We start from the raw sequence: 18176 nt of genomic DNA on the forward strand, positions 1-18176 counted from the left end.
ACGAGCTACTCAAGGTGCTGCGGGAGCATAAGGATGCCATTGGATGGACCCTTGCTGACTTGAAGGGAATCAGTTCAGCCATATGTATGCATAAAATACTGTTGGAAGATAACGCCAAGCCATCCATTCAATCCCAAAGAAGGCTGAACCCAATCATGAAGGAAGTGGTACAGAAAGAGGTTATGAAGCTTTGGCAAGGAGGGGTCATATACCCAATTTTGGATAGCCCTTGGGTTAGCCCCATACATGTTGTACCAAAGAAGGGAGGGATCACTGTGGTTACCAATGAGAAGAACGAGCTCATACTTACAAGGACCGTCACAGGATGGCGGATGTGCATAGACTACAGGAAACTCAATGAGGCTACACGAAAGGACCATTTTCCCCTTCCATTCATGGATCAGATGTTGGAAAGACTTGCAGGGCACGCATATTATTGTTTTCTCGACGGTTATTCAGGATATAACCAAATAGTGGTTGATCCAAGAGACCAAGAGAAAACCTCATTTACCTGTCCTTATGGAGTGTTTGCCTATAGGCGCATGCCATTTGGGTTATGTAACGCCCCTGCAACTTTCCAACGCTGCATGCTTTCTATCTTTTCAGATATGATAGAAAAATTCATTGAAGTTTTTATGGATAATTTCTCAGTATTCGGAGATTCTTTTCCTAGTTGCCTACATCACCTCGCCTTGGTATTGAAAAGGTGCCAAGAGACCAATTTGGTCTTGAATTGGGAAAAATGCCACTTCATGGTGACAGGAGGAATAGTCCTTGGTCATAAGGTCTCTCACCAAGGCATTGAGGTTGATAGAGCTAAAGTAGAACTTATTGAAAAACTACCCCCACTCAGTGATGTCAAGGCAATTAGAAGTTTTTTAGGGCATGCTGGTTTTTACAGAAGGTTCATTAAAGATTTTTCAAAGATAGCTAAGCCCTTAAGCAATCTCCTTGTATCTGATACACCATTCATCTTTGATGAAACATGCATGCTAGCATTTGCACATTTGAAAATGAGGTTATCCTCTGCTCCTATCATTTCCCCACCTGATTGGAACCTACCATTTGAATTGATGTGCGATGCATCTGATTTTGCAGTTAGGGCAGTGTTAGGACAAAGGAAAGATAACCTAGTTCATGTGATATACTATGCTAGCAAAGTCCTTAATGAAACTCAAAGAAATTATACCACTACTGAAAAGGAGTTGCTAGCAATAGTTTTTGCATTTGACAAATTTAGATCATACCTCATTGGTGCTAAAGTGATTGTTTTTACAGATCACACAGCACTTAAATATTTGTTTGCCAAGCAAGAATCAAAGCCAAGACTAATAAGGTGGATCTTACTATTGCAAGAATTCGATATTGAAATCAGAGACAAGAAAAGAGTGGAGAACAAGGTGGCAGATCACCTATCCAGAATCCCTCATGATCAAGGTGGAGAAAATGATACAAATGTGAACGAGCTCTTCCCTGATGAGCAGTTGATGACAGTTCACAAAGCACCATGGTTCGCAGATATTGCAAATTTCAAGGCAACTGGGGCATTACCCCCAGGGATCAATAAACATCAAAAGAGGAAGCTCATGAATGATGCAAAATACTTTGTCTAGGACGAGACATATATCTCTTCAAGAAATGTTCAGAGGAAATTCTTAGAAGATGTGTTTCGGAAGAAGAAGGGAGAGAAGTCCTGTGGAACTGCCACGGTTCATGCTATGGCAGGCACTTTGGAGGGGACAGAACTGCAGCAAAGGTGTTACAAAGCAGATTCTTTTGGCCCACCCTCTTCAAGGATGCCAAGGAACTAGTAAAAAGTTGCAATGAATGCCAAAGATCTGGAAACCTGTCCAAAAGAAACGCCATGCCACAAAATTTCATCTTGGAACTGGAACTGTTTGATGTGTGGGAAATTGATTTCATGGGACCATTCCCAACCTCATATGCAAACAAGTACATCCTGGTAGCAGTGGATTATGTTTCCAAGTGGGTAGAGGCTATTACAACCCTAACTAATGATAACAAGGTAGTCATGAACTTCCTCAGGAAGAATATCTTTAGCCGGTTTGGAGTCCCAAGAGCCCTCATCAGTGATGGAGGGAGCCACTTTTGTAAGAAACTACTAGAAACTCTCCTCTTACGATATGGGGTAAAACACAAAGTAGCCACACCTTACCATCTTTAAATAAGTGGGAAACTGAGATATCCAACAGAGAGCTGAAGAGGATCCTGGAAAAGACTGTGGGCGCATCTAGAAAGGATTGGTCGAAGAAGTTGGATGATGCTCTGTGGGCATACAGAACAGCATTCAAAACTCCACTTGGAATGTCTCCATATCAACTAGTCTATGGGAAGGCTTGTCATTTACCACTGGAGCTGGAACACAAAGCTCTTTGGGCTATCAAGATACTAAATTTTGACAGCATTGCTGCTGGTGCAAAAAGGATCTTGCAGCTGCAAGAGATGGAGGAATTCAGGTCACAAGCCTATGAAAACACTAAGATGTATAAAGAGAAGGCAAAGAGAAAACATGACATACATCTGGCACCCAGGAGTTTCGAAAAAGGGCAGCAAGTACTCCTTTACAATTCTAAATTAAGGCTGTTCCCAGGAAAACTCAAGTCAAGGTGGTCCGGACCTTTCTTGGTTACAAAAGTATCACCATATGGCCACATCGAAATCACGGATGAAGGTTCAGAGAGGACTTTTACAGTGAATGGACAAAGACTCAAGCATTATCTGGGCAACATGGGGGAAAACCCCAGAGTAAAGTACCATCTCATGTAATTAAGGACTCGTCGAACTAGCGACGATAAAAGAGCGCTCTGTTGGGAGGCAACCCAACCTCAGGTAGTTTCACTTTCATCTTTATTTCAATAAAAATCACAAGTTGTTTCCCCTGTATTGTAAGGAGCTAAGTTTGGTGTTCCACACCAGAACAATCCAAGAGTGATAGTGTAGTTCTAAGTTTGGTGTTCCACTAAAGGACATTGGTTAGAATTACACTCCACTCCAAAAGAACATTGCTAGCTCCATCCAATCAAGAGAAACCACTTAGATGTAGTTAGACTATAGGTGATCATTGCTTTGTTGATAACAAGATATGAGGGTCTCTGCATATATGCAATGTTTTGTACTGGGCAAAGAACTAAGTTTGGTGTTCACACACCAAATTGAGTTCAAGAGGCACAAGCATACATGTAAGCTAACTATATCTCAAGTGCTTTGGGAACAAGCAACTTCCAGTAACCTTGCAGGAATCTTATAAGGAAATGGTGCACCTTCACCCAAAGAAGCGAGGCAACAAAAAACTAGGGTGATGACAAAGAGAGAGGGGGACCAGAGATCATCACCCGAAGGTTGTATTGTTACCTAATTCCATTGTACTCAGAATTGTTGAAAGTTGGAAGTCCGAATGCACTTTTGAATTGTAGTTACTCGTAGTTGAACCCTTTTTAAATTCTGTCTTTTTTCTGAATAGGTCCATGATTTTTGGTTTAAATGTCACTGCATCCTTACTTAACTTACTTGTATGCTTGTTCCTTTTGAATCAAATGAAGAAGAGAAGGTTTATGTTTTTAAAAGACCAGAGTGGAGTTCATATTGTGGAAGTGCATTCATGAATCTTTGGGGTAGTCATAAGTTAGCTAAGTTGGTTCAACCACAAGGCTGGGATGACAATTATATGGCCTGAATACTTTGCTTTGGATACACTCATGAGACTAAGTTAATAACAAGATCCTAAGAAGAGAAAAGGGAAAGAACAATGGAAGTGAAAAACAAAAGAAAAAGAGTAAGCAATAAGGCTAGGCATCAATGGTTTTAATCTTGAGGCAAGTGTCTGTGGTGCTCCTGTGTGAGGGATCTACTTGGATGAATAAGCTCTTAGGGGTGCCTTATCACCTGGTAACTTGGGTTAACTAACTCGGGATTATTAGCTGAAAGTCCACTATCAAGAGTAACCTTCACTACAGAGCATTTAGTAACCCAAAGAGGTGCTGGACACCAAGGTCTCAAGAAAAGAAAATAAACAAACTATATGCATGTGGTGTGTATGTATGGGGGATAGGCTTGAGGGAGTAAGTCCTTAGGGGTGTCTCAACACCTAGCACCTTGAACCAACTGGTTCGGGAGTGTTGGCTGAAAGCTTATCTTAAAGAGTTGCCCCTTTACAGAGCACTTAGCCTAAATAACACAAACAACCCTTGAAATAACAATAAAAGGATCAATGAATAAAAGTCTCATGGGATATAAACAAAGTGGGTGTTTTAGGACATGATAAAGGTCTGAAAGCCAGTAATGCAATGAACCTAAGTTGCTATGCATGAAACCACCATAAAATCAGTAACATAACTTCCACAAGAATGACTCATTCCTCTGGACATTCCATTCATCATTCTCTTGTTCCAGTACTTGCTTAGGGACAAGCAAGTTTTAAGTTTGGTGTTGTGATGCCAGGGCATCTTGGCCAGTTTCACTGACCTTTTCTTTACTGTTTTTAGGTTAGTTTCATGCATTTCTTTAGGAAATAAGCTAGTTTTGGGTAGATATTCACCTATGCCTTGATTCAAGCATACATTGTGCATTTTACATAATTTCATGAGGATTTTGCATAAGTTTAGTGACAAATATTACGTTGCATTACTCATGACTTGGACTAGAGCTTTGATGCACTTTATTGCTTGATTTCAGGACCAAAAGGAAGCAAGAAAAGGGGAGGTAACTTGCAAGGTTAATGAGAAAAGTGATTGCCAATAACACTCTCAAAAAGCCATCAATGCCCACGTTAGAGAGTCACGTTAACTAAGTTAACGTGAACTCTAACGTGGAGAAGAGAAGTTGAGCCAACGCTAGTGACACTTAACATTGTCACTAACGTTGGCAATTACTCATAAGTGGCCACGTTAGAAGCCACGTTAACCTAGTTAACGTGGCCTCTAACGTTAAGGGGGGAAGAGAAGCCAACATTAGTGACACTCAATATTGTCACTAACGTTGGCCTATGATGCAAAGTACCACATTAACTCCCACATTAACTTGGTTAACGTGGGAACTAACGTAAGGGATGAAGAGTTGTCGACAACGTTAGTGACACTCAACATTGTCAATAATGTTGAAGCAACCACACAACCCCCAAGAGTCACGTTAACTTCCACGTTAACTTGGTTAACGTGGAAGCTAACGATGAGGAATGAAGGATGAGCCAACGTTAGTGACACTCAACATTGTCACTAACGTTGGGATGGCTAAGGATGGCCACGTTAGAAGCCACATTAACCTAGTTAACGTGGACTCTAACGTGAGACCTAGGGGAACATTGGAACGTTAGTGACAATGTTGAATGTCATTAACGTTCTCAAAGGATGGCAAAGGCCACGTTAGAAGCCACATTAACCTAGTTAACGTGGGCTTTAACGTGAAGCAAGAAGGGGCACACTGGAACGTTAGTGACAATGTTGAGTGTCACTAACGTTCTCGAAGGTTAACAAGGCAACGTTAAAAGCCATGTTAACCTAGTTAACGTGGGTTTTAATTTGAGGCAAAGGGGTGCATTGGAACGTTAGTGACAATGTTAAGTGTCACTAACGTTCTCGAACTTATATTCTCACTAAATATTAACACCCCTAACGTCCTGAACTAAAGTCTCCGCCCACTTCGCACTTTCTCTCTGCAAGTAAAGCCAAGCCCAAATAAAGAAAGGAACTGCTTCAAACTCAAGATCCAAAGGCCCAAGACTTGAAGAATCACACTAGAAGCTGAGAAGAGTAGTATATATAGGAGTAGCTTTGAATTGAGAAGAAGTTCTGGAGGCTGGAAAAAGAGAACTACTCTCTGTATTTTACTTTCTTTGCAAATTCTAGTATTATGATGTATTCTCCATCTTTATTTTCATTTTCAAGAGCTATGAACAACTAAACCCCTTTCATTGGGTTAGGGAGCTCTGTTGTAATTTGATGGATCAATACTAATTTTCATTATTCTTCTTCTATCTTCCCTCTTGATTTTACTTGAAAGCTTTCGATCTTCATCCAATTGAGTAGTTATCTTGGAAGAGAAGCTATTCAAACTTGGATCTCTTTTGAACCTTGAAAGAGGAATGAAGAGATCAAGCTAGAAATGCTTTCTCATGCTGGACCAAATTGGGTTTGGATGGGTATGTGACTATAACCCTCTCAATACTTGATTTGGGAAATGCATGTGGTATAATCAGTGACCATACTTCATCTCTTCTCATGAGCAATTGACCAAGGAATTAGCTATTGATCAAGATTTGAGAGATTGAATTGCAAGAAATTGTAATTCAATCACTTAAGATTGCCAAGGAGATCAATGAGTGCATTGATTGAGGAAGAGATGAAAATGAACTTGATCCGGAGAATTGCAACATCTCCTAAGCCCAATGAACTCCCCATCTCTGATCTTATCCATTCTCTTTAATTTCTGCCATTTACTTTTATGAGCAAATTCCCCATTCCCATTTACAATTCTGCATTTTATTTTCAGTCATTTACTTCCAGTCCTTTAATTCTAGCATTTACTTTTCTGTTATTTACATTCCCGCCATTTTATTTTCTGCAACTCTCAACCCAAATTCTGGATTCGCTCAACTAGAACATTCTTCTAATTAAAGTTGCTTGATCAATCAATCCCTGTGGGATTCGACCTCACTCTATTGTGAGTTTTTACTTGACAACAAATTCGGTACACTTGCCGAAGGGAGATTTGTTGAGAGACAAGTTTTCTGTGCATCACCTCTAGGTTTTGTTTACATCATAGTTTATTAGTTTTATTGCTTTTGCTTTTGGATATTGAAGAGTCATCACCTCCGTTGAAGATACTATTCTAGTTTGTTTCCTTACTCTTTTATTTATTTATTCCATATTCTTAATTCTTGTTTAGAGTGGTAATTAGATTATTTTCATGGATTGTTAATGCAAAGGATTACTTTTACTTTTAATTAATTTTGAATCTCTATTTTATTTAAATTATTATGTTACTTTTCTATTCCAAACTCCCAATAACGAAGATGGTATCCATGTCAATAGAAAAGATTCCCTACTTGACATGGGGGTTGATTAAGAGGAGACACTTGAGTTAGAATGCTCAAGTGGTTAGTTAAATTGGAAGTTGTTGGCTAATTCTATATTTACTAATGCTAGACCTTCCCAAGGGAGAGGACTAGGATTTGCGAATAAGAGTTAGTTCAATCACTTGACTTTCCTTTATTTAGTAAGGGTTAACTAAGTGAAAATAACAACCTCTTTATACTACACTTGAGAGAATTCCAACAAGGACAGAACTTCCAATTAATCATTCCCCTAGTCAAGGCTTTTTAATTTGAATAATATAAATTCCTTTTTAATTTTCATTGCACAAAATTACAATTGTTTATTTTCTGTTATTCAACTCTCAAAACTCTCGAAAAACTCCTGATTAATAACTTAGCACCCTTTCTAGCAACTCGTTGAGAGACGACCTGGGACTCATACTCTCAGTATTTTTATTCTAATTTTTGTGACACCTTTCTAAATTGATGCGACGGATTTCATCTTGTTAAGAGCTATACTTGCAACGCTGTTCTTATATTACAATCTCTTAATTGGCCTAATTTCTGCCACGCACCATCTATTTCTGCAATTTCGTAGTAATTTGTCCTCTTATCATAACTGCACGTTTCCTCCAATTATTTGTTCCCCTGAAAATATATAAAAACTGCATATGGATATACATAAGAGAGGACAATAATAATCCATGAACTCAACCTTGATTTTTCCATAATTGGCTATCCACTTGAATTGAAATGATACTACAAATCTATCTCTACAATTTCTAATGTTACAGTTGCTATATAATATGTTAATTATTATTTTGATAAGTATGTTAATCAACCAACTTAACATAAAGACAGAAGCACCTTAAGAATAGGGATTATTGCACATCATAAACTTCTAGAGAGAACGTGCTTGAGCACATGCCTTTAGAATTAAAATAAGTAGATCCTGTTAATAATACTTTCTTTTGAAAAGAGAGATGTCTGCCTTGAAAATAAGAAGGAAAGAGAGATGCCTTTAGCCCTTTATATATAGTGTATGCTTTCCTAATTGTCTTATCACAATTCACCACAGGGATCAAATAAACAATGGAATTCAAAGCTTATTCCACAAGCTGAAAACACCAATTGATGATTTCATTTTCAGAATAGAACGAAGATTTTCAAGCAACTGAACACACACACGCACACACTGCTTAAAACAGAAAATCATAAGAACTAAAATTGAAGGTATTCACATACCAGAGTACGCAAAATGCAAGCTGAAGCAAATTTGCAGAGTAAGCACACACATGCCATTATAATAGCCATGTTCTTGAGAACACCCCTATCAAATCAAACAATGTAAGCTGATAAGAAAAAGGTGAATACATACCTTCTCAAATCAAAACTCTAAAATTGGAACCCCTGGCCCTCTTAAACTTTAGAACCAAATGAAGGTGAATACATACCTTCTCGATGACGGTGAGCGAAGAAAGGACGATGCTGAGCGCAGAGTCTTCCCGATGGTGAGCTCGCAGCGACGGTCAGAGAGCAGAAGGACGAAGAGTTGCGACGGTTCTCTAGTGGCAAAGTGGCGAGTCGTGAGTGGTGTGTAGTTAGTGGTGAGTGGGGAAGAGGAGCGACGATGAGTGGCCAAGGTGATGAGTGATGGCATGAGGAAGAGTAGCTTTCTCTAATTTGGTGAAACTCAATGACGCGAAAGAGAAAAAGGGAAAAGAGGAAAAGGCCAGGTCACGTTACTAATTAACTATATTTGGTGAAAAGGGAAAAATTTTCACTAAGTGTTGGTGCATATTTGGCCCTAGATACATAAGGCAGTATTTTTAAAGTGTACCTAAAATATAATAAATAAGTTACTCTTTAAAAGTGTTTTCTTTGGTGAAAAAAGTGTACCCATAGATATTAAAAAAAGGCTATGCTTTATAAGTGATATTTATAATATCTAAGGAGACACTTTTCAAGTGTTGCCACAACTGTGTTTTCTATTTTCCTATAAATTGGTAACAAAGAGAAAAGTGTAGCCTATTTTATAATGTAGCTTAAAAAAGTGTGGCTGAATGGGTGTTTTTCTTGTAGTGTTTACCAAACCCCAAAATCCCCTTTACCCAAATAACAAACCTTAATTTCTACTTACACCACTCTAACCTTAACACAACACAACACACACTCACCCTCACCAAATCCTAGCCCTAAGTCCCCCCCCCCCCAACGCCAGAAAAGAAAAGAAAAGAGAAAAGGGAAAGAGAGAAGAGGGGTGACCGAGGAAGATGAAGAAGGAAAGAGGGAGGCTAGGAGAAAGACGACGCTGGCGGGGCTAGGAGTCGTCGTTGTCACGTAAGAGGAAGAGATAGATGAACACGAGGAGAGAGAGTGGGAGCTCAGTGCTGCCGTCAAAGGTTCGTTGTCCGTGAAGCCAACCACGTTGTCGTCAACATCGCAGGCTGCCATTGCATGCACCATCGCTGCCGCCATTGGGTCTGTCACTGATAGAGAGGATTTATGCCAATTCGGAATTCACAAAATAACTTCCGTTGCAAGTATAGTCCAAACCAGCAATGGATCCTCTCAATCAAAGTTTAAAATAAGGAATTATCACAATTCAAATAAAATAATTGGGAGTTTTAAGTCCCAGATCGTTCTTCCTAAGAATTGTAATAGAGTACTCAATTGTTGACTATAAGGGAATGGGGGTTGATGGCAAGAGGTAAGAAATGTAATTGACAAGAAATTAAATAAGCAAACAGTAACTAAATATCAAAAGCAACTAAACTCAAGCAATTAATCAAAAGGAATGGAAATTCAAATGCTAAGGAACCTCTTGGCAAGGAGTGAGAGTTAAAGTTGCCTATCCTAGCCATTGACCACAAACATATGATGATTATGAAGAGTTAATCCTACTTAGTCAACCCTAACATCGAGGATAAGTCAAATAGGCATAATTAATCTCAATCCACAAGTCCTAGTCTACTCCCTAATTAGCTTAGTGAAAGACTAGAGTTAGTGGAAACCAAATTAATTAACTACCCTAATATATCAATCAGAAATGGACATCAATGACTCAAGGTCACCAAAGTTCTCAATTCCAAGCCAAGAGTGAGGAAAAACTAAGCAAAAACTAAGCCAAGCATTTTATCAAACACTTGGTGTGCATGAAAATAAAAGCATATTAAATTACAATAATAATAATGTCTAAAGCTACCAAATGCAAGAAAATAATAGTAACAACTCAATTAAATAACAATAAACAAAAAAACATTAAATTGCATTAATAGAAATTCAAATTAACAAGAGTTCATCAATAATAAAATAACTAAATAAAAGAAAATAACAAATGAAACTAAAAGAAGCAGAAGAAAGAACGCACAGTGGTGCACGAAATCGTGATCGTTCATTCCTTGGTAACGGCGCTAAAAACTTAATACGCACGTTCTTAATCTTAGTTCTTCTTCACAATCTCGCACAACTAACCAGCAAGTGAATTGGGTTGTCCAAGTAATAAACCTGGTGCACGAAATTGTGATCTCCAGGCTCGAACAAATCCTGGTAATGGCTCCAGAGCTTGGTGCTCTGATCTTAATTCATAATTGTCACAACTTCGATACAACTAACCAGCAAGTGCACTGGGTCGTCCAAGTAATACCTTACGTGAGTAAGGGTCGAATCCCACGGAGATTGTTGGTATGAAGCAAGCTATGGTCACCTTGTAAATCTCAGTCAGGCAGATATAAAGCGATAATGGAGTTTTCGAATATTATATAATAAAATAGGGATAGAGATACTTATGTAATTCATTGGTGAGAATTTCAGATAAGGGAATGGAGATGCTTTTCGTTCCTCTGAACCTCTGATTTCCTGCTATCTTCATCCAATCAGTCTTACTCCTTTCCATGGCTGGCTGTATGTGATACATCACCACTGTCAATGGCTACTTTCGGTCATCTCTCGGGAAAATGATCCAATGCCCTGTCACGGCACGGCTAATCGTCTGGAGGCATCACCCTTGTCAATGGCTTCATCTTATCCTCTCAGTGAATAATATGCTCACGCACCCTGTCACGGCACGGCTATTCATCTGTCGGTTCTCGATCATGCTGGAATAGGATTTACTATCCTTTTGTGTCTGTCACTAACGCCCTGCAATCGCGAGTTAGGAGCTCGTCACAGTCATTCAATCATTGAATCCTACTCGGAATACCACAGACAAGGTTTAGACTTTCCGGATTCTCTTGAATGCCGCCATCATTCTAGCTTACGCCACGAAGATTCTGGTTAGGAGATCTAAGAGATATTCATTCTAGCTTAATTCATGTAGAACAGAAGTGTTTGTCAGGCACGCGTTCATAAGGGAGAAGGATGATGAGCGTCACACATAATCATCACCTTCATCATGTTCTTGGGTGCGAATGGACATCTTAGAAGTGAAATAAGATGAATTGAATAGAAAACAGTAGTACTTTGCATTAATCTTTGAGGAACAGCAGAGCTCCACACCTTAATCTATGGAGTGTAGAAACTCTACCGTTAAAAATACATAAGTAAAGGTCCAGGCATGGCCGAGATGGCCAGCCCCTCTGATCTAAGAACCAGACGTCCAAAGATGTCAAATACAATAGTAAGAGGTCCTATTTATAATAAACTAGTCACTAGGGTTTACAGAAGTAAGTAATTGATGCATAAATCCACTTCCGGGGCCCACTTGGTGTGTGCTTGGGCTGGGCTTTAAGTGTTGCACGTGCAGAGGTCCTCCTTGGAGTTGAACGCCAGCTTTTGTGCCAGTTTGGGCGTTCAACTCTGGTTTTGGCTCCTTTTCTGGCGCTGGACGCCAGATTTGGGTAGAAAGCTGGCGTTGAACGCCAGTTTACGTCGTCTATTCTTGGCCAAAGTATAGACTATTATATATTTCTGGAAAGCCCTAGATGTCTAATTTCCAACGCAATTGAAAGTGCGCCATTTCGAGTTCTGTAGCTCCAGAAAATCCACTTTGAGTGCAGGGAGGTCAGAATCCAACAGCATCAGCAGTCCTTTTTCAACCTCTGAATCTGATTTCTGCTCAAGTTCCTCAATTTCAGCCAGAAAATACCTGAAATCACAGAAAAACACACAAACTCATAGTAAAGTCCAGAAATGTGAATTTAACATAAAATCTATTAAAAACATCCCTAAAAGTAACTAGATTCTACTAAAAACATACTAAAAACAATGCCAAAAAGCGTATAAATTATCCGCTCATCACAACACCAAACTTAAATTGTTGCTTGTCCCCAAGCAACTGAAAATCAAAATAGGATAAAAAGAATAGAACATACTATAAATTCCAAACTATCAATGAAACATAGCTCCAATCAAATGAGCGGGACTTATAGCTTTTTGCCTCTTGAATAGTTTTGGCATCTCACTTTATCCATTCAGGTTCAGAATGATTGGCATCTATAGGAACTCAGAGTTCAGATAGTGTTATTGATTCTCCTAGTTCAGTATGATGATTCTTGAACACAGCTATTTTATGAGTCTTGGCCGTGGCCCTAAGCACTTTGTTTTCCAGTATTACCACCGGATACATAAATGCCACAGACACATAATTGGGTGAACCTTTTCAGATTGTGACTCAGCTTTGCTAAAGTCCCCAATTAGAGGTGTCCAGGGTTCTTAAGCACACTCTTTTTTTGCTTTGGACCTTGACTTTAACCGCTCAGTGTCAAGTTTTCACTTGACACCTACACGCCACAAGCACATGGTTAGGGACAGCTTGGTTTAGCCGCTTAGACCAGGATTTTATTCCTTTAGACCCTCCTATCCACTGATGCTCAAAGCCTTGGGATCCTTTTTATTGCCCTCGCCTTTTGGTTTTAAGGGTTATTGGCTTTTTGCTCTTGCCTCTTGGTTTTAAGAGCTTTTGGCTTTTTCTGCTTGCTTTTTCTTTCTATATTTTTTTTTTCGCCTATTTTTTCTTTTTTTTTTTTTCTGCAAGCTTTGTTCTTTGCTGCTTTTTCTTGCTTCAAGAATCATTTTTATGATTTTTCAGATTATCAAATAACATGTCTCCTAGTCATCATTCTTTCAAGAGCCAACATATTTAACATTCTTAAACAACAACTTCAAAAGACATATGCACTGTTCAAGCATACATTCAGAAAACAAGAAGCATTGTCACCACATCAATATAATTAAACTAAGTTCAAGGATAAATTCGAAACTTATGTACTTCTTGTTTTTTTAAATTAAAACAATTTTTATTTAAGAGAGGCGATGGATTCATAGGACATTCATAACTTTAAGACAAAGTTACTACTACTAATGATCATGTAATGAAGACACAAACATAGATAAGCACATAACATAGAAAACGAAAAACAGAGAAAGTAAGAACAAGGAATGAGTCCACCTTAGTGATGTCCTTGAGCTCTTCTATGTCTCTTCCTTGTCTTTGCTGCTCCTCCTTCATTGCTTTTAGATCTTCTCTGATTTCATGAAGGATGATGGAGTGCTCTTGATGTTCCACCCTTAGTTGCTTCCAATAATTGTGTGGAAGAAAATGTATCCCCTGAGGTATCTCAGGGATCTCTTGATTTGCAGTCAAATGTTCTACCACTGAGCTATAGACCCTTGATGGAAGCTTTTGTCTTCCCTTTCCTCTTTCTAGAGGCTTCTCTGGCCTTAGGTGCCATCAATGGTTATGGAAAAAACAAAAAAGCTATGCTTTTTACCACACCAAACTTAGAATGTTGCTCGCCCTCGAGCAAAAGAAGAAGGAATAGAAGAAGAAAAAGAAGATATGGGGGAGATGGAGGGAGGTGTGTATTCGGCCATATGGGTGGGATTGGGTGGGGAAGAGATGTTGAATTTTGAAGGTAAGTAGGTGTATGGATGTGAGTGGTAAAGGGTTAATAGGGAAGAGTGTTTATTGGGAGTAGAGGATGATTGAGAAGAGAGAAGAGAGTGAGTGGAGGTATGTGGGGATCCTATGGGGTCCACAGATCCTGAGGTGTCAAGGCATTTACATCCCTGCACCAAATTAGGCATGTAAAATGCCTTTGCACACAACTCTGGGCGTTCAGCGCCAGGTTGGTGCCTATTTTGGGCGTTCAACGCCCATTTGCTGCCATTTCTGGCGTTGAACGCCAGAACCATGCTTGTTCTGGGCGTTCAGCGCCAGGATGTTGCCCATTTTGGGCGTTCAGCGCCAGAACCATGCTCTGTTCTGGCGTTTGAACGCCAGGCAGATGCTCCTCCAGGGTGTGATTTTTCTTCTGCTGTTTTTGATTCCGTTTTCAATTTTTATATTTATTTTGTGACTCCACATGATCATGAACCTACAAAGACATATAATTAAGAAAAATATAGTTAGATAAATAAAAATTGGGTTGCCTCCCAACAAGCGCTTCTTTAATGTCAATAGCTTGACAGTGGACTCTCATGGAGCCTCACAGATGTGCAGAGCTTTGTTGAGACTCTCCAACACCAAACTTAGAGTTTGGATATGGGAGTTCAACACCAAACTTAGAGTTTGGTTGTGGCCTCCCAACACCAAACTTAGAGTTTGACTGTGGGGGCTTGGGTTGACTCTGCTTTGAGAGAGGCTTTTTCTGCTTCCTCTCCATGGTTGCAGAGGGAGATCCTTGAGTTTTGAACACAAGGGAGTTCTCATTCCATTGAAGGACTATTTCACCTCTGTCAACATCAATCACAGCTCTTGCTGTGGCCAGGAAAGGTCTTCCTAGGATGATGGATTCATCCTCTTCCTTTCCAGTATCCAGGACTATGAAATTAGCAGGGATGTAAAGGCCTTCAACCTTTACTAATACGTCCTCTACTTGTCCATAAGCCTGTTTTCTTGAACTGTCAGCCATCTCTAATGAGATTTTGGCAGCTTGCACCCCATAGATTCCCAGTTTCTCTATTACAGAGAGGGGCATGAGGTTTATTCCTGAACCAAGGTCACATAGAGCCTTAAAGATCATGGTGCCTATGGTACAGGGTATTATGAACTTTCCAGGATCCTGTTTCTTCTGAGGCAATGTCAGTTGATCTAGATCACTTAGTTCATTGATGAACAAGGGAGGTTCAACTTCCCAAGCATCAATGCCAAATAATTTGGCATTCAGCTTCATGATTGCACCAAGAAACTTGGCAGTTTGCTCTTCAGTAACATCATCATTCTCTTCAGAAGAGGAATACTCATCAGAGCTCATGAAGGGCATAAGGAGGTTCAATGGGATCTCTATGGTCTCTAGATGAGCCTCAGAGTCCTTTGGTTCCTCAGAGGGAAGCTCCTTATTGACCACTGGACGTCCCAGGATGTCTTCCTCCTTGGGATTCACGTCCTCTCCTCTCCTCTCAGGTTCGGCCATGGCGCTTATGTCAATGGCCTTGCACTCTCCTTTTGGGTTCTCTTCTGTATTGCTTGGGAGAGTACTAGGAGGGATTTCAGTGATCCTTTTACTCAGCTGGCCCACTTGTGCTTCCAGATTTCTAATGGAAGATCTTGTTTCATTCATGAAGCTCACAGTGGCCTTGGATAGATCAGAGACTAGATTTGCTAAATTAGAAGCATTTTGTTCAGAGTTCTCTGTCTGTTGCTGAGTGGATGATGGGAAAGGCTTGCTATTGCTAAACCTGTTTCTTCCACCATTGTTAAAGCCTTGTTGGGGCTTTTGATCCTTCCATGAGAAATTTGGATGATTTCTCCATGTTGAGTTATAGGTGTTTCCATAAGGTTCACCTAAATAATTTACCTCTGCTATTGCAGGGTTCTCAGGATCATAAGCTTCTTCTTCATGAGAAGCCTCTTGAGTACTGTTGGATGCAGCTTGCATTCCATGCAGACTCTGAGAAATCATATTAACTTGCTGAGTCAATATTTTATTCTGAGCCCATATGGCATTCAGAGTATCAACTTCAAGAACTCCCTTCTTCATAGGCGTCCCATTACTCACAGGATTCCTTTCAGAAGTGTACATGAACTGGTTATTAGCAACCATGTCAATGAGTTCTTGAGCTTCTGCAGGCGTTTTCTTTAGGTGAATGGATCCACCTGCAGAAGTGTCCAGTGACATTTTTGATAGCTCAGATAAACCATCATAGAATATATCCAGGATGGTCCATTCTGAAAGCATGTCAGAAGGACACTTTTTGGTCAACTGTTTGTATCTTTCCCAAGCTTCATAGAGGGATTCACCTTCTTTCTGTCTGAAGGTTTGAACATCAGCTCTAAGCTTGCTCAGCTTTTGAGGAGGAAAGTACTTGGCTAAGAAAGCCGTGACTAGCTTATCCCAAGAGTTCAGGCTATCTTTAGGTTGAGAGTCCAACCATATTCTAGCTCTGTCTCTTACAGCAAAAGGGAAAAGCATGAGCCTGTAGACTTCAGGATCTACTCCATTAGTCTTAACAGTATCACATATCTGCAAGAATTCAGTTAAGAACTGAAAAGGATCTTCAGATGGAAGTCCATAAAACTTGCAGTTCTGCTGCATCAGAGAAACTAATTGAGGTTTCAGCTCAAAGTTGTTTGCTCCAATGGCAGGAATGGAGATGCTTCTTCTGTGTAAATTGGAATTAGGTGCAGTAAAGTCACCAAGCATCTTCCTTACATTATTATTATTTTCGGCTGCCATCTCCTCTGTCTGTTCGAAAATTTCTGAAAGGTTATCTCTGGATTGTTGTATTTTAGCTTTTCTTAATTTTCTCTTTAGAGTCCTTTCAGGTTCTGGATCTGCTTCCACAAGAATGTTCTTATCCTTGCTCCTGCTCATATGACAAAGAAGAGGGCACAGAAAAATAATAATAATAATAGAGATTCTCTTGACCACAGTATAGAGGTTCCCTTATGTGAGTAGAAGAAAAGAAGAAGAAATTCGAACACAGATAGAAGAGGGGGTTCGAATTTGGTGATGATGTGAGGGAGAGATGTTAGTAGATGAATAAATAAATAGAATAAGATGAGAGAGAAGGAGGGAATTTTCGAAAATTATTTTTGAAAAGGAGTTAGTGATTTTTGAAAATGGTTTTTGAAAAATGTTAGTATTTTTTTTTTCGAAAATTAAGATTTAAAAATTAAAAATTAAAATAATTAATAAATTAAAAAGAATTTTTGAAAAATGGGGAAGATATTTTCGAAAAATGAGAGTGAGAGAGTTAGTTAGGTAGTTTTGAAAAAGTTAAGAAACAAACAAAAAGTTAGTTAGTTAGTTGAAACAAATTTTGAAAAGATAAGAAGTTAGGAAGTTAGAAAAGATATTTGAAATAAAATTTTTGAAAAAGATAAGATGAGAAGATATTTTTGAAAAGATATGATAGAAATTAGTTTTTGAAAAAGATTTGATTTTTAAAATCACAATTAATGACTTGATTCACAAGAAATCACAAGATATGATTCTAGAACTTAAAGTTTGAATCTTTCTTAACAAGTAAGTAACAAACTTGAAATTTTTGAATCAAAACATTAATTGATTAGTTATTTTCGAAAATTTTATATAAAAATAAGAAAAAGATTTTTGAAAAATATTTTTGGAATTTTCGAAAATAACTAAGAATTTTGAAAAAGATTTGATTTTTGAAAAAAAAATTTTGAAAATAGATTTTCAAATTGAAAATTTGATTTGACTCATAAGAAACAACTTGATTTTAAAAATTTTTGAAAAAGTCAATCCAAATTTTCGAATTTGATGAGAGAAAAAGGGAAAGATATTTTTTTTTTTTGATTTTTGAATTTTTATGATGAGAGAGAAAAACAAGAAAAATGATGCAATGCATGGCAATTTTAGATCAAAACTATGAATGTGTGCAAGAATGCTATGAATGTCAAGATGAACACCAAGAACACCGTGAATATCATGATGAACATCAAGAACATATTTTTGAAAAAATTTTTAATGCAAAGAAAACATGCAAGACACCAAACTTAGAAATCTTTCATGTTTAGACTCTAATAAATAAAAAATGTACATGTAAAACAAGAAAAGACACAAAACAAGGAAAACATCAAGATCAAACAAGAAGACTGATAAAGAACAACTTGAAGATCATGAAGAACACTATGAATGCATGAAATTTTCGAAAAATGCAAGATGCACATGCAATTGACACCAAACTTATGATATGACTCAAGACTCAAACAAGAAACATG

At 38.6% G+C, this 18176-nt stretch overlaps 1 non-coding gene across 1 annotated transcript; it reads left to right on the forward strand.

Annotated features, from left to right (window-relative positions):
- Positions 1-16161: 16161 nt before the first annotated feature.
- LOC112724637 (small nucleolar RNA R71) lies at positions 16162-16269 on the forward strand. The gene has a single exon (XR_003163792.1). It is a non-coding gene; the product is annotated as a small nucleolar RNA R71 (small nucleolar RNA).
- Positions 16270-18176: the final 1907 nt, after the last annotated feature.

Source organism: Arachis hypogaea, chromosome 11 (genome assembly GCF_003086295.3).
Source record: "Arachis hypogaea cultivar Tifrunner chromosome 11, arahy.Tifrunner.gnm2.J5K5, whole genome shotgun sequence".
NCBI classification, from domain to species: domain Eukaryota; kingdom Viridiplantae; phylum Streptophyta; class Magnoliopsida; order Fabales; family Fabaceae; genus Arachis; species Arachis hypogaea.